This window comes from Pseudochaenichthys georgianus, chromosome 23 (assembly GCF_902827115.2).
Source record: "Pseudochaenichthys georgianus chromosome 23, fPseGeo1.2, whole genome shotgun sequence".
Lineage (NCBI taxonomy): Eukaryota > Metazoa > Chordata > Actinopteri > Perciformes > Channichthyidae > Pseudochaenichthys > Pseudochaenichthys georgianus.
In genome coordinates this window covers 7,957,813-7,970,810 of record NC_047525.1, presented here as the reverse complement: position 1 = coordinate 7,970,810, position 12,998 = coordinate 7,957,813, and positions in this window count along the sequence as shown.

The following is a 12,998-nucleotide window of genomic DNA, read 5'->3' as shown; positions in this document are numbered from 1 at the left end:
GCTTTGTGGCTCTGCGCCTGGTTGTGGGAACACACATCTAACCCCTAGGTACAGCTCCAGAGAAAGATTGAACACTGTCATTGGTTGGGTCTACATTTGCTCTGTTCTGTCCTCAGACTTGTGTGGCTATCTGGGCTCTCCCAGACGAAAAGTGTCAACTTGTCATTCTGGATGTGCATCAAAGTCAGTCCTAATGCCTCCACAGCCTGTCACCACAGATGCAACATTACAGTACGCATCTAACAAATTGTCAGTCCGCTCATCAGAAAGGTAATTTTGAAGAAACTGTGGGGGAAACAGCACATGGCAAAAACACAACTTAGGGACAGGGGCAGTACACGACATGCTGTACAGTACAATGTACAGTTCCAAAAAGCATACACATCACATAAACTGTACATGTTCTGTCATCGGGAGTAGGCTATATGGAAGTGTTTTCCTGGATGCTCAAAATGTCTTTTTCGAACATCAGAAACACTTTTAAAATCTTTATTTAACCAGTAACACAGAAAAATTATTTGAGATCAACATTTGTTTTTCTGCAAAGGTGGGGCAAAGTAGGCAGGATAAAAAACATAAGAACAATATATAACAGCATAGAAAAAGACAAAGACAAGATATTTCGTCACAGATTGGCCAGTAAAATCAAACAACGGGGGATTGGTGGAGGAGGAGCCTATTGTACGTGGGTCCAAGCCACTGATTGGATAGGTGGAGTTTGTTTGAATAGGAGCTTCCTGAAACATGGAAGAAAAGCAGGTACACCACTGGCGCATTTCCACTGCAGGGCCCAGGTTAAAGGGGCTGTGCATTTAAAAGATCCTTTTGAAAATAATCCATAAGGAGCAATGGAGGTGAGTAAAAAGAGAGGAGGAAGAGGTAGTGGGTTAAGGAACCTGAGACAAACAGGAGGGGAAAGTTAACCATCAATTGATTACTTACAAGCGAATAAGATTATGACAACCCCAAATAACGCTAAGCAACTACAAAGAGACACAACAACTCCAAAGAGACTCAAAATGATCATAAAGAGACACAAAAGTACCATAAAGACACAACATGGCCACCCGGTGACTCCTACGACACACAGCATGACTATTAAGAGACACGGAACAACTGTAAATAGGCACACAACTACAACAAAGAGACAATTATCAGCTGTAATCTTTCTACAATTCTTGAGATAATACTGTCAGATTATAGTTAATACAATATGCTAATTGTTTATGATTCAATACATGTGTTGGGCTTTTACATCACACACACTTGGCTGGAGAGGAGACCAATGAGCCACATTATCTGCAGACTGTCAGAATAAACTTGCCCCCAATGAATGACACAACAAGTGGGTTGGCTTTAATGCTCTGGACCAGGGAAGCTTTTTATATCTATTTGGCTGCGATGCCCTCTTGTTCACATGTGTGCTTGGGCCAGTAATTACTTTTCTTACGGCCAGTTGTTGGAGAGAAGTCACTCGAGGATACCCTGAAACATTTTAATTAGCTTAAAATAATTACTCACCTCGATGGACAGATACAAGCAGGTGAATAGTGTTCTTTAATGTTTTTAGCATGTCATGTAATTTGTGGAGCTCTAACACATAAAATTATCAAGATTTACAGCTTTTGCAATAAAGTCATGACGTTTTGTGGTTTGCTTCAGTGTTATTTTATGACTTGGCGAGCTTCCCGCTGTAATCAGGAGCAGGTTTTCTGGATGGAGGGCAGGGTGAGTTATGTTGTTGAGTGGATTTCAGCTGTTTACACGTTGTGTTTCCTCTGCCTTCCGGTCATATTAGACTCAGCCAGTTTAGATTGTTCATCATTAGGTCCACATTGTAAGCACTGGAATGTCTTTCAGTGAAATATTGCTGCAGCTATAATCTGTATTTCATGGCTGATGTTTAATGATGTTAAAACGTAATATGAAATAGGATGAGTGTAAACAGATTCACTACTTGATGTTTAGGTTTCATTTACAATTTACTAAGATTTAAGAGGGTTCCCCCGCCTCTGAATACCGTGTTCATCACTGCTGATATTTCTCATCATTGCTGCACTCTCTTCTCTCTCACATCACACTAGTCTGTTGCCCTTGACAACCATTTTTTACAGTTCATTATGCAAATGATATGGATCTGTGGGCCAAATAGATGCTCATAAACAACCAACCCCTTCACCCATCCCTGTGTTAGTCTATCTAAAGTGGCTACGATTAGCGTCGGAGGTGGAGGCGTGAGTTTAATTGAATGTCACAACTCATTTCGCTTTTCATATTTGCAAAAGGTCCGTTTTTTAATGAACACCAGCGTACACAAGTGGATGTGGTTGAGTAATTCTTTTTCGAATTCAAGCCTCCTACTCGGCCAAGAAATGGACAGAATTGCAAAGATTGACATTTCAGTACTTCTCCTTCCCACACTTTGGAAGACTCCCGCAGGGTTTATTTCTGCAGAGCCTGAAGTCATTTCTGGTCCGTCAGTGCTAATACTTTATATAAACCAAACTACCAAACGGTTTCTTTTTCCACTCCGGCAACCATTTCAAGGCAGAACAAACAGTCCTTTCTTTCCTTCCATTTTTCCCTCATTCGTCCATCAGTGTAATTGCTCTATTTCCAGGAATAGAAAGGAGCTGCCACAGACCTGTCAGGGAGCCGGTGGTTAAAGCGTCCTTCAGGAGACCATTCAAACGCTCCGTAGTTAGGGTTGTTTTGGTACAGTTTGGCAACTTTCTCACACCTCAGTTGTGTCACCGTTACTTTTTATAGACTCACCACCAAGCAGCTGAATCAATCATATCAAAGCAGACAACATCTTTTTCAGCATGCATAAGTGATGCTTTCCAAGGACAGTTATTTTGCTTTATAAGGATGTTTTTTTTAGTATTTACATCAGTGAATCTTTCACTGGGTTAAGTACAAATACACAGTACCAAACTGAATAATTTAGCTTTGAAATGTTGCTGTCGATCTGTTACAATTCATAACATTAACAGTGTTTAATACTGCAATATATTTCACTCGAAACCTAATAACAATGCAGTTTAGTTGTAAAGAATCATACATTTTAAACGACAGGGAGACATAATACAATGTGAATATGATATGTGTTGGCTCTGCTTAATTCAGAATCTCAAACTTCATATCCATTCCTTATGGTCAAAATGCATCGTCATACAGTAAGTTGAGCATGGAAGTAGCATGGAATTGGTGATCTAGAATATAACCTTCAAAGTAACTTAGCCTTTCAGTGCTAGCTATTTATGTCCTACCCTTCCATCTGTTGCAAGTAGGTACTGTACGAATACAGCTCAATCTCTGTGTGGTATTTCTGTAAAGGTGGGAGAATAAGTGGCTGTTTCGCTCTCTCTGCCTAGCACACAGCTGTGACTCACTCTAACTACCTACAGCAGTTTTCTTCTTTCATCTCTCCCTGCTTTATTTATGAAATTCCCTTGCTTTAAATAATTATTGCTTATCTAAAAGCATTTTTAAGCTGCCCCAAGGACACATCACTCACCAATAGAAACAGCCTTGAAAGTGTTTTCCATCTTCTGCTTCTCTGCATTTGCTTTGTCCTCGTTCTTCTATATTTCCCTTCATCGTTGTCTGTGATATCAGTCATCCGTTCTGTGTTTTTCAAAAGATGAGAGAAGAGAGAGGAAGATCGGATCTGGTTTTTCTTGTTAAAGATGTTGACCTTAGGAATGCACTCATTCTCTTTCTTGGCAAGAATTAAATCACAGTTCAGTTACATATGGAGCTTTAGCCAATAGAGTTAGCTTAGCATTAAGACTAGAAACAGTAAGCCTGGCTCTGTTACCATGCCTACCATCGCCTTTTCAATACCTTCAGTATAACATGAAATATCATTTGAACTATGCTGAGAAATATCAATGGATATATCAAAATATCAATATTGGATGGATAATATGGTCTGATGTGGCTCCAGTCACAGAAATGTTTACTGTGTGTTTATACTAATTGTGTTGGGTTGTCATTTACCTGTCCCTATTAAATGTCTGTGTGTTTTGGAGGGCAGGGGGTAGTAGCATGGAGATCACACACGTTGCATAAGCCTGTGTAAGTGAGAAGCCTTCACCCTCTCTGTAAATTATCTCATCTCTGTCATTAGCCAATCTTGTGAGTCTGCCTTCCCTCCAGGCTTGCCGCTAAAATGCTAATGAGGCCCGCGCACTGCAATTACAAATCCCACACAAACGCAGAAACACACACCTCACTCCGACTCCAAATAGCGGGGGCATAACAACCCAAATGCTGGGCATGATTTAAATCAATAGGGCAGACTTTTACGTTGGGCTATTTCATTTGAGATATTATATGAATCCAATATTACAGTCTAATTAAGAGCACTTGGTTTGGATGTTCAAGAGGGTCGAGGGAACCACATGGAGGAATCGGAGACTGAGAGTGATGAGGATGTTAGATTAACCACTTTGGTTCAGACTGAGATATCTCAACATCTACTACATGGATTGGTCTGGACTTTCGTACACACAGTTGTGTCAGGATGAGTTGGTAAACTTTCTTGATCTTTGAACTTTGTATCTCTTGTCCCTTATTATATAGAAGAGAAACGCTGCATAAGTACATCATTTAGGTCAAATTGAATAACTCCAATCAAATATAATGACGTTTCTTTTTTAGAGTGCCGTATGCGATGAACCATGGCAGATGGTTAATACCTTGTATTCTTATGAAGAAGATTAATCCAACTCTCTTCATGCAAACATAATACTCTCTTTCTCTGCCTGGCTTTTTATCTTAAACACACAAATACAAACAAAGTCATCCTGGATTACAAAGTACCACGACCCTGTGGAAAAAGCTGATTTTTACTAGCTACATGTCAGATTCCTTCAGAGACTAAAGCTTGTTTTTTGCAGGTGAAGTACACAATCGAAGGCTTTCTGGAAATTAATTATTTTCTGTAGCTTTTTAGGCACACACACAGAGAAAAGCACAGTACATGCGACAAAAGTCCTGCTGAGGATTCCGACTGAGGACGTCACAGCCACATGATAGGTTGCTTTAGCCAGCCACCCACACAGGGATTATATTTGGGAGAAAAATGATGCGGAGACACTAACAAATGTAGTTCAACATGGCTGGGGTGGGTTGCTGACTTAATTTGATGCTGATTAATCTGTACACCTCATAACGCATTTGTCCCAGCCCCTGTTTTGCTTGTCTAAAGAAAGCAGGATGAGTATTGTTAACATCACCTATCAAATGTGTTTTTTTATTTTATAAAAGGCATACAGGCACTCAGGATTTTGAGTAAGGCATGCATGTTGTTTTGTTTGAGACAGAGGGAGGGAGGGAAACAATCCTGTTTGTATGCCGTTGCCAGGTAGAGCTCTGTAGGGATTTGAGTGTGTGTGACTTTGCATGCATGTGTGTATTTTGGAGAAATGACTTTGGGACGCTGTGTATTTACCCTGCATGGCAAAATAATTTGTGTTGATTGTGTGGAAAATCAGTGACATGTCTCTTGCTCTGCCTGCCTCTGCAAAAAGTGAGAGTCCACATGGTGGCGCTCTGAGGCAACATCAAAACCCTCTTGAATGTCCCTGACACCTGCACCTGTTCTCACCTGATTCTCCCCCACTTCTCTTGTGTCCTCTTGTGTTTCTCTCTGTTTTCTCTCCTCTGTTGACAGAGGCTGAACGTCACACCATCTGCCACGCCATGTTGCGTTTGCTGCAGCCTTCGAGGTGGAATGTTATCAGTGCTGCTCCTGGCAAAGATTGTGGCTCTCAGCAGGCACACCATTAGGAACAAACGTTATACATAAGCATAGGGAAGATTTATATAATTTCTAAGCATTGATTTGCATTTTGGTTTAGCCAAACTGATGGAGGGGAAGTGGACGGGGGTGGAGGGGGAAATAGAAACGTTGGTTAATTCTGTCTGAGCTGGAAGCCTCGGCCTCGGGGGCTTGTCTCTTCTAGTTCCAGAGAGCGCAGTGAAATGCCCTGTGGAGGATACACATGCGCAGCAACCAAAGAAAAGTCAGTGTGATCAGCACACTCGCTGCCTGAGTCAGGGGTGGGGGATTTTAATAAGGGTATTTAAATGTGTTTGTGTATGTTATTTGTGTGTGTCTGAATGCAGTTTGAAGAAGAAGGAGTGTAGATGGGCTCCGATTGGACTCTGCATCAGAAACACACACATACACACACATTGCCTACACACTGAGTTATTTGTAGCCACTGTCACACTCTGCCCAACCCCTATGCTCGGTCTCTCTCAGTGCAGACCCCCCCTCCTGCCACTCTCCACAATGAAGAGAAGGACGGCAATACATCAGGTTTTCCTGAATACCTTTTTTGATAAATGTCTCCTTTGCACTGCTTTTTTCTTCATCAAATCACCATAGGTAGGAGGTGATGGAAAGAGACAACAGGGGATGGGGCTGCAGGTTCATAACAATCTGGAAATGGAGCGAGATGGAGAAGAGGAATGCCGAAAAATCAATCCTCCCTTGCAGTCTCATTTTCTCCCTTCTATACACACCAGGATATTGATGTGTGTCTGCCCAAGCACCTCTCATTGTTGTGAACATGGCTATTGAACAATGACCATTAATGTCCCAGTATAATCAATCACAGACCTGTTCTGCACAGCTACCACATTTATAGTGTCCACCACTCTCCGCTGTTAGCTTAACAGCTTTTGAAGTTCAATTGTTATTCTGTTAATTCACACATAATATATGCATATGTTCACCTTGCACTGTATTGATCAACTATTGTGAAAATCCCCTGGAGTGTAATTCAGTTTGAGCAGTAAATGAGGCCATTTCTATTTTGGGCTATACCCTCACTTTCCTCATGTTACATGTTGCAATTCTTATCGACAACCTACACGATGTAGGTTGTCGATACGAATTGCATCTTCACATGTCACTGTGGTCAATATGTTTTTGTGCTCCGATTGATTCATTTATTGAGTTAGTATTATCGACTACTTCATCATACACTCACTTGTCACATGGTCAGGCACATGCAGATATACATGTAGGGTAAGTGTATGTAGTGCCAGTGACAACTTCCCCTAGGGAACAAAGAAGCTGTCGTCCCTTCTGGTGGACTTGAATAAACCATTTGCCACACACTGCAGTGCAGCTATACTGCCACTCAATCCTGCTTTATCCCTGCTGTAAAACACATGCTAACCCTTGGGACTGAAACATATGTATACAGAGCAAGAATGATGAAGAACAATATAGTGCCGTTATATTGTTAAAAGATTTGAGAAGTATAATCAGGGCACAGAGCATGCAGTTCATAGCAATGTGGGAGCAATTAATCATTAATTAATCATCACTATAATTATGGAACATGAATTAGAAATTACTCAGAGCAGCCTAACCACTCTGAATCAATTAGTACTTATACAACAGATTGCCTGTTATGAATTTAACAGGAGCATCACTTTAATAAATGTATGTGACAGGGCAGTGTGCATTTCCTTTATTTGAATTGGACACATTAAGTTATTTAAATACAGAACGTAAATTGTATTAGTCATTACATGTCCACGCAGCAATTATGTTTTTCAGAGGTAGAAAGTATAGGTTTGGAGGTACCTCAAAACCTCCAATGCATTTCAAAGAACAAAATGACTGAGGGTGCATCTAAGATTAGAGAGGGTGCAGTGGTAAAGGCAAGGCAAGTTTATTTATATAGCACTTTTCAACACAAGGCAATTCAAAGTGCTTTACAAAAAATGAAAGACATTAAGAAAATGGCATTTAAAATCAGTCATTAAAAAGAAAAGCTAATAAAATAAACATTAAAAGAAAAAAAAAAATATGGATAAAAGTTACAGTGCAGTCTAAGATATGAATAGTTCAATTAAACATTAAAAGAAAAAGTCCATGGATAAAAGTCACAGTGCAGTGTAAGATATGAATAGTTCAATTAAAAGCAGCGACAAAAAGAAAAGTCTTCAGCCTGGATTTAAAAGTAATAAGAGTTGCAGCGGACCTGCAGGTTTCTGGGAGTTTGTTCGAGATATTTGGAGCATAATAACTGAACGCTGCTTCTCCATGTTTAGTTCTGACTCTGGGGACAGAAAGCTGACCAGTCCCTGAAGACCTGAGAGATCTGGATGGTTCATCATTTAGCAGGTCAGAAATATATTTTGGGCCTAAACCATTCAGTGCTTTATAAACCAGCAGCAGTATTTTGAAATATATTCTTTGACACACAGGAAGCCAGTGTAAAGACTTCAGAACAGGAGTGATGTGATCCACTTTCTTAGTGTTAGTGAGGACTCGAGCAGCGCGTTCTGAATCAGCTGCAGCTTCCTAATAGATTTTTTAGTGAGACCTGTGAAGTGATATTTTTACAAGTGGGGAGTGGACCTAACATCTCTAGGGGGGTCCTCACCTCCTCTAGGGGGGTCCAGGGGCATGCTCCCCCGGGAAGATTTGTTTTTAATATTGAAGTTAAAAGCATCAATCTGGTGCACTTTGAGAGCAAAATGAAGAGATCAATGGATACATCTCTCAACATCCATATGAAACAGAACTGTAAACAGATTTACTTTTTCTTTATGGATATTTTACAAATCACTCCCCTTTTAAACAATTCTTGTTTTACTGTCATATAGTATTTCATTATTAGTGAGTGAGTTACTCAGATGAGTATCATATCATTTAGTATTATTAAAACCATGTACATCATCACCTTGGTCCCATCATATACTCTGGGAAGAGAATTTACTGTGCTTGAAAACTGGTATCACATCATGATGTGAAGATGGCTTTGTGACGTGGAGAACATTTCAGCTGCAACATTAGCTTGTTGATAGGCTTGGGATACGAGATAAGATTTTGATATGTGTGAGGTGTAAAACAGAACAGTATTCTATACTAAAAAAACCCACTTTTGACTAGAGTGCAACACAACCCACTTTTTAATAACATGTGGCAGAAGATTTGAACTAGATTTGAGAGGTATTTTTTAAATTCTCATTTACATTGTAACGTAGCAGCCATTTTCTCAAAAGATCTCATGTTGTCCAATTTTTCCTGTAGGAGCTTCAAAAATAGTGGCACACTGGAACCACCAGGGAACACAGGATCCTTATTGGACAGAGTCAGAGGTCAAAGGTTAAACCCATAATAAATTGTACATAATTAGATTTTCAATAGATAAACTCAGTACAATAGTATTACTTACATTAGCCAACAACTTCAACAGCTTAGGTTACATAATCGTGTAAAAATAAATATATAATTGATACAATAAAATAACTAAAGTGATACAACAATATTTCTTACCCTCAGAAGAGCTGTAGCCTCCTGGAAGCGGTGTTGAATCTTCTCAGCAGTCTCTCCTTCCACTCTCCAGAGAACTTTTTGGTAAGGTCCTTCTCAACAGCGATCTGGATGAGACAGGCTTTTCTTTTGTGCAGCATGCTCCTTCTGTGTTCACTGAACACATTTTTCAGAGTTGAGAAGGAATTTTCACATGTTGCAGTTGATGCACCGAAGGTTAAGCTGAGCTTCAGTGTTTCTAACACAGTAGGCATGGCTGCCAGAGGCTCGCAGTATCTTCTCAAAATGGCCTGTGTTGTCCAGTTTTTGTCTGATTGGGACATTTCCTCCTGCAGAAACTGCCTTGCCACAGCAAACTCAGCTTCCTTCATCTCTGTCCCTGTTAAGTCAAGCAGTGGTCTCACTTTATTTGCATCCAGGAAATATTCACTCCCTGGGTGTAAGGTGCACAGGGCCTCTACTAGTTTGCTGTTTCTTTCACCAAATATAGCCGTCATTTCTCCCACTACAGAATCCAGAGTACTGAAATAAAGTATTTTACACTCTGTCTTTTCTCCCAAACATTCCGGACAGTGACCAACTGTGGTGTCTACCACATAGTCTCTCAAGTGGGACATTACTCTGCCTCGTTTCTTCGGAGGGGCTGAGAGGCAAGAGGTTCTATGGTCTCTCTGTCTTTTGTGAATTTCTCCCAAAGTGTGTCAAACTGACTGTCACATCTCAGTTCCTCCACACAAACCAGGGCACTTTGGACCAGTCTGACACCAGTGTAGATGTCAGTGGATTTAGCTTGGAGTGCAGTTTTGGGAGGATCCAGCAAACTCAATATTTGATACATCATGCAGGCAATGAACTGGAAGCTGGGCTGGGTAATGGCCTTCAAAATCCCTGTGGACTCGATTCGCACCTCTGCAGCACTGGTTTGGTTGTCTTCAATCTCACGAAGCAGGTGGACAATGTGCTCAAAGGATTTCATGATCACTGTCACTGTGGCCAGGTGGCCTGTCCACCGTTGATCAAGCAAACGCTTCAACTTCTCTCCTGTGTAGACTGCAGCCACTGTAGGTTTCCTGAAGAACTTGTAGAGAGGGTTGCATAAACTAAAAGAGTTCTCCAAAGTGTTGTCAGATGACATGGCATGCACTACTACGAGATGCAACTGGTGATTAAAACAGTGCACATACGGCACCTCTCTCTTTAATTCTTCCTGCAGGATTCTCTGCATCCCTCCATGTACTCCAGACATGACATTTGCCCCATCGTAACATTGACTGAGCACCTTGTCAGTACATAACCCAATGTCTCTCAACTTTGACAAAACCAGCTCAGGCAGAGACTTGGCATCACATGTTTTACTATTTGCCATTGATACAAGTCTCTCCTTCACAGTGTTGCTGTTATCCACAAAGCGAAGCACAATTGAGATGTTTTCACACCCAGTGGGGTCTTTGGTGCCATCCACTTTTAATGTCCACGCCTCTCCTATTTCATTTACTATTTCACCTGTGATGATTTCACTCATAAGATAAGATAGAGCTTTATTGTCAGCCTTAGGAGAAATTTGTCTTGGGCATCGAGATAATACACATACAACATTCAGGTCAATCAGTCATAGATACAGAACAGAGATCACATATCACATGGCAAATAAACAAACAAGAAACATACAGGTACAGCACATATTCCTATTGTACATACATAATGAAATTGCACTTTCCCTATTGCATTCATACATAAGTCAAATATTGCACTTTCCCCTACTGTATTCATACACAAATCAATATTGTACTTTCCCTATTTCACCTACGCATAGTGTCCGTCTGAGCATCAAAATAAATCCCAAAATACTTAAAACGTGAAACCTGCTCAACTCCCTCCCTGTTGATAAGGACGGGGCTGTGATCACCTACTGACTTGGGGTCAAAGATCATTTCCTTTGTTTTTTTTTAAATTTAGCACCAGCTTGTGCGCCTCACACCACTTCACGACCTCTTCAATCTCAAGTTTAGAGAGCGCAGACGGACCCGATGGAAACTGGGGGTAAGGAGCCGTCCACATGCCACAGTTTTTGTGTGGCTGTGTCTTTAGTTGAAAGCCCAGGGGCGATCTGTTCATCTGTCATACTGATCATACAGTCAATAACTTTGTTGTTATTAGCATCTGGTTAGCTAGCTATGCTAACGAATATAAGAAGCTTTTTCTATTACCAGTGAGGTAAAGGCACATCTTTATATGATCATTATAGTTATAAAAAAATAAGAGAATAAAGTAAACAGTGTGGTGACCACACACTGTTTACCACACCACACCACACCACACCATTAATACACTGGGACATAATTCATACATGGAACTACAGTTGGGGGTATTGTTCCCACACGGACATGTTATGTGTTTTCTATATATGTTGTCCTCCTGTCTTCACTCTCTTCTTCCCGGACTGCAACCGGACAACATGACCTTAGTTGCTTCTAAATAAAGTACCCTTTTGCACCTTCCTTGCACCGCCTCTGACTCCCTATCTCTCGGCACTACAACAGGTATAAACTACTATATGACAGTAAAAAAAGTTGTTATTAATAAACAAGAATACAGTTTGAAAGGGGAGTGATTTGTAAAATATCCATAAATAAAAAGAAAATCTGTTTACAGTTCTGTTTCATATGGGTGTTGAGAGATGTATCCATAGATCTCTTAATGTTGCTCTCAAAGTGCACCAGATTGATGCTTTTAACTTCAACATTTAAAAAAAAATCTTCCCGGGGGAGCATGCCCCCCGGACCCCCCTAGAGGAGGTGAGGTCCCCCCCCACTTAAATTATGTTCACATGGATAGGAAACTATATACATTTGCACACATCTTGTGTCCATATCTTTCTGTTTTGGTGGTCATGCCACAACCGTGCACGTGCATGCATGCGTGAGTCATGGTAAGATATCTGGATTAAGAGGTTGCTTTTTCTTTGCACAGCATGAAAGAAAGGCCAAATGAATGTGCTGTGATTTTAGTATTTTTAAGCAGAGGTCAATAACTTGTACGGCCCTCGGAGGATATTGTAAAAATTGAAATGGCCCTTGAGAGGAAAAAGGTTCCCCTGCTCTAGTCAGTAGACTAAGTATGGCTGTGTCATCAGAAAACTTTATAATGTGGTTGTGTGTGTGCTGACTCCTACACTCATTTGTGTAGAGTGTGAAGAGAAGAGGAGAGCTAACGCAGCCTTGTGGTGCCCTTGTGCTTATGACCTGTGTGTCAGAGAGGGTCGAGTTTACTCTCACCTGCTGCTGTCTTTCAGTTAGGAAGGAGTGATACCATCTGATTAAGTAAGGGTTCACATCCATCTGTCATGAGTTCAATTATCTCATTTTGTATGTGATTTGAGGTGTATGAGGCATTGGACGGGATGGTGCTAAAAATCTTAGCAAGTTCTTTGTCCTTTTCAAGGCACGTACTCCATCATTGCTAGAAAAATACCACAACTCCCCTCGCCTCTTGCATCAACAGAGCCACGGAAAGGCAACTGGTTTACAGCTATAAATTGAATTATGTCCACAATAGCTGCTACATAGGTGCGGTTTCTCTCCAGTTGTGCTGCATTTACAAGAGTGGAAACCTCAGTACCAGTCTCACTTCTTGCATGCCTCTCCTTCCACAAAGCCACTGACTTCATGTGCTCTTTGCTTGATTC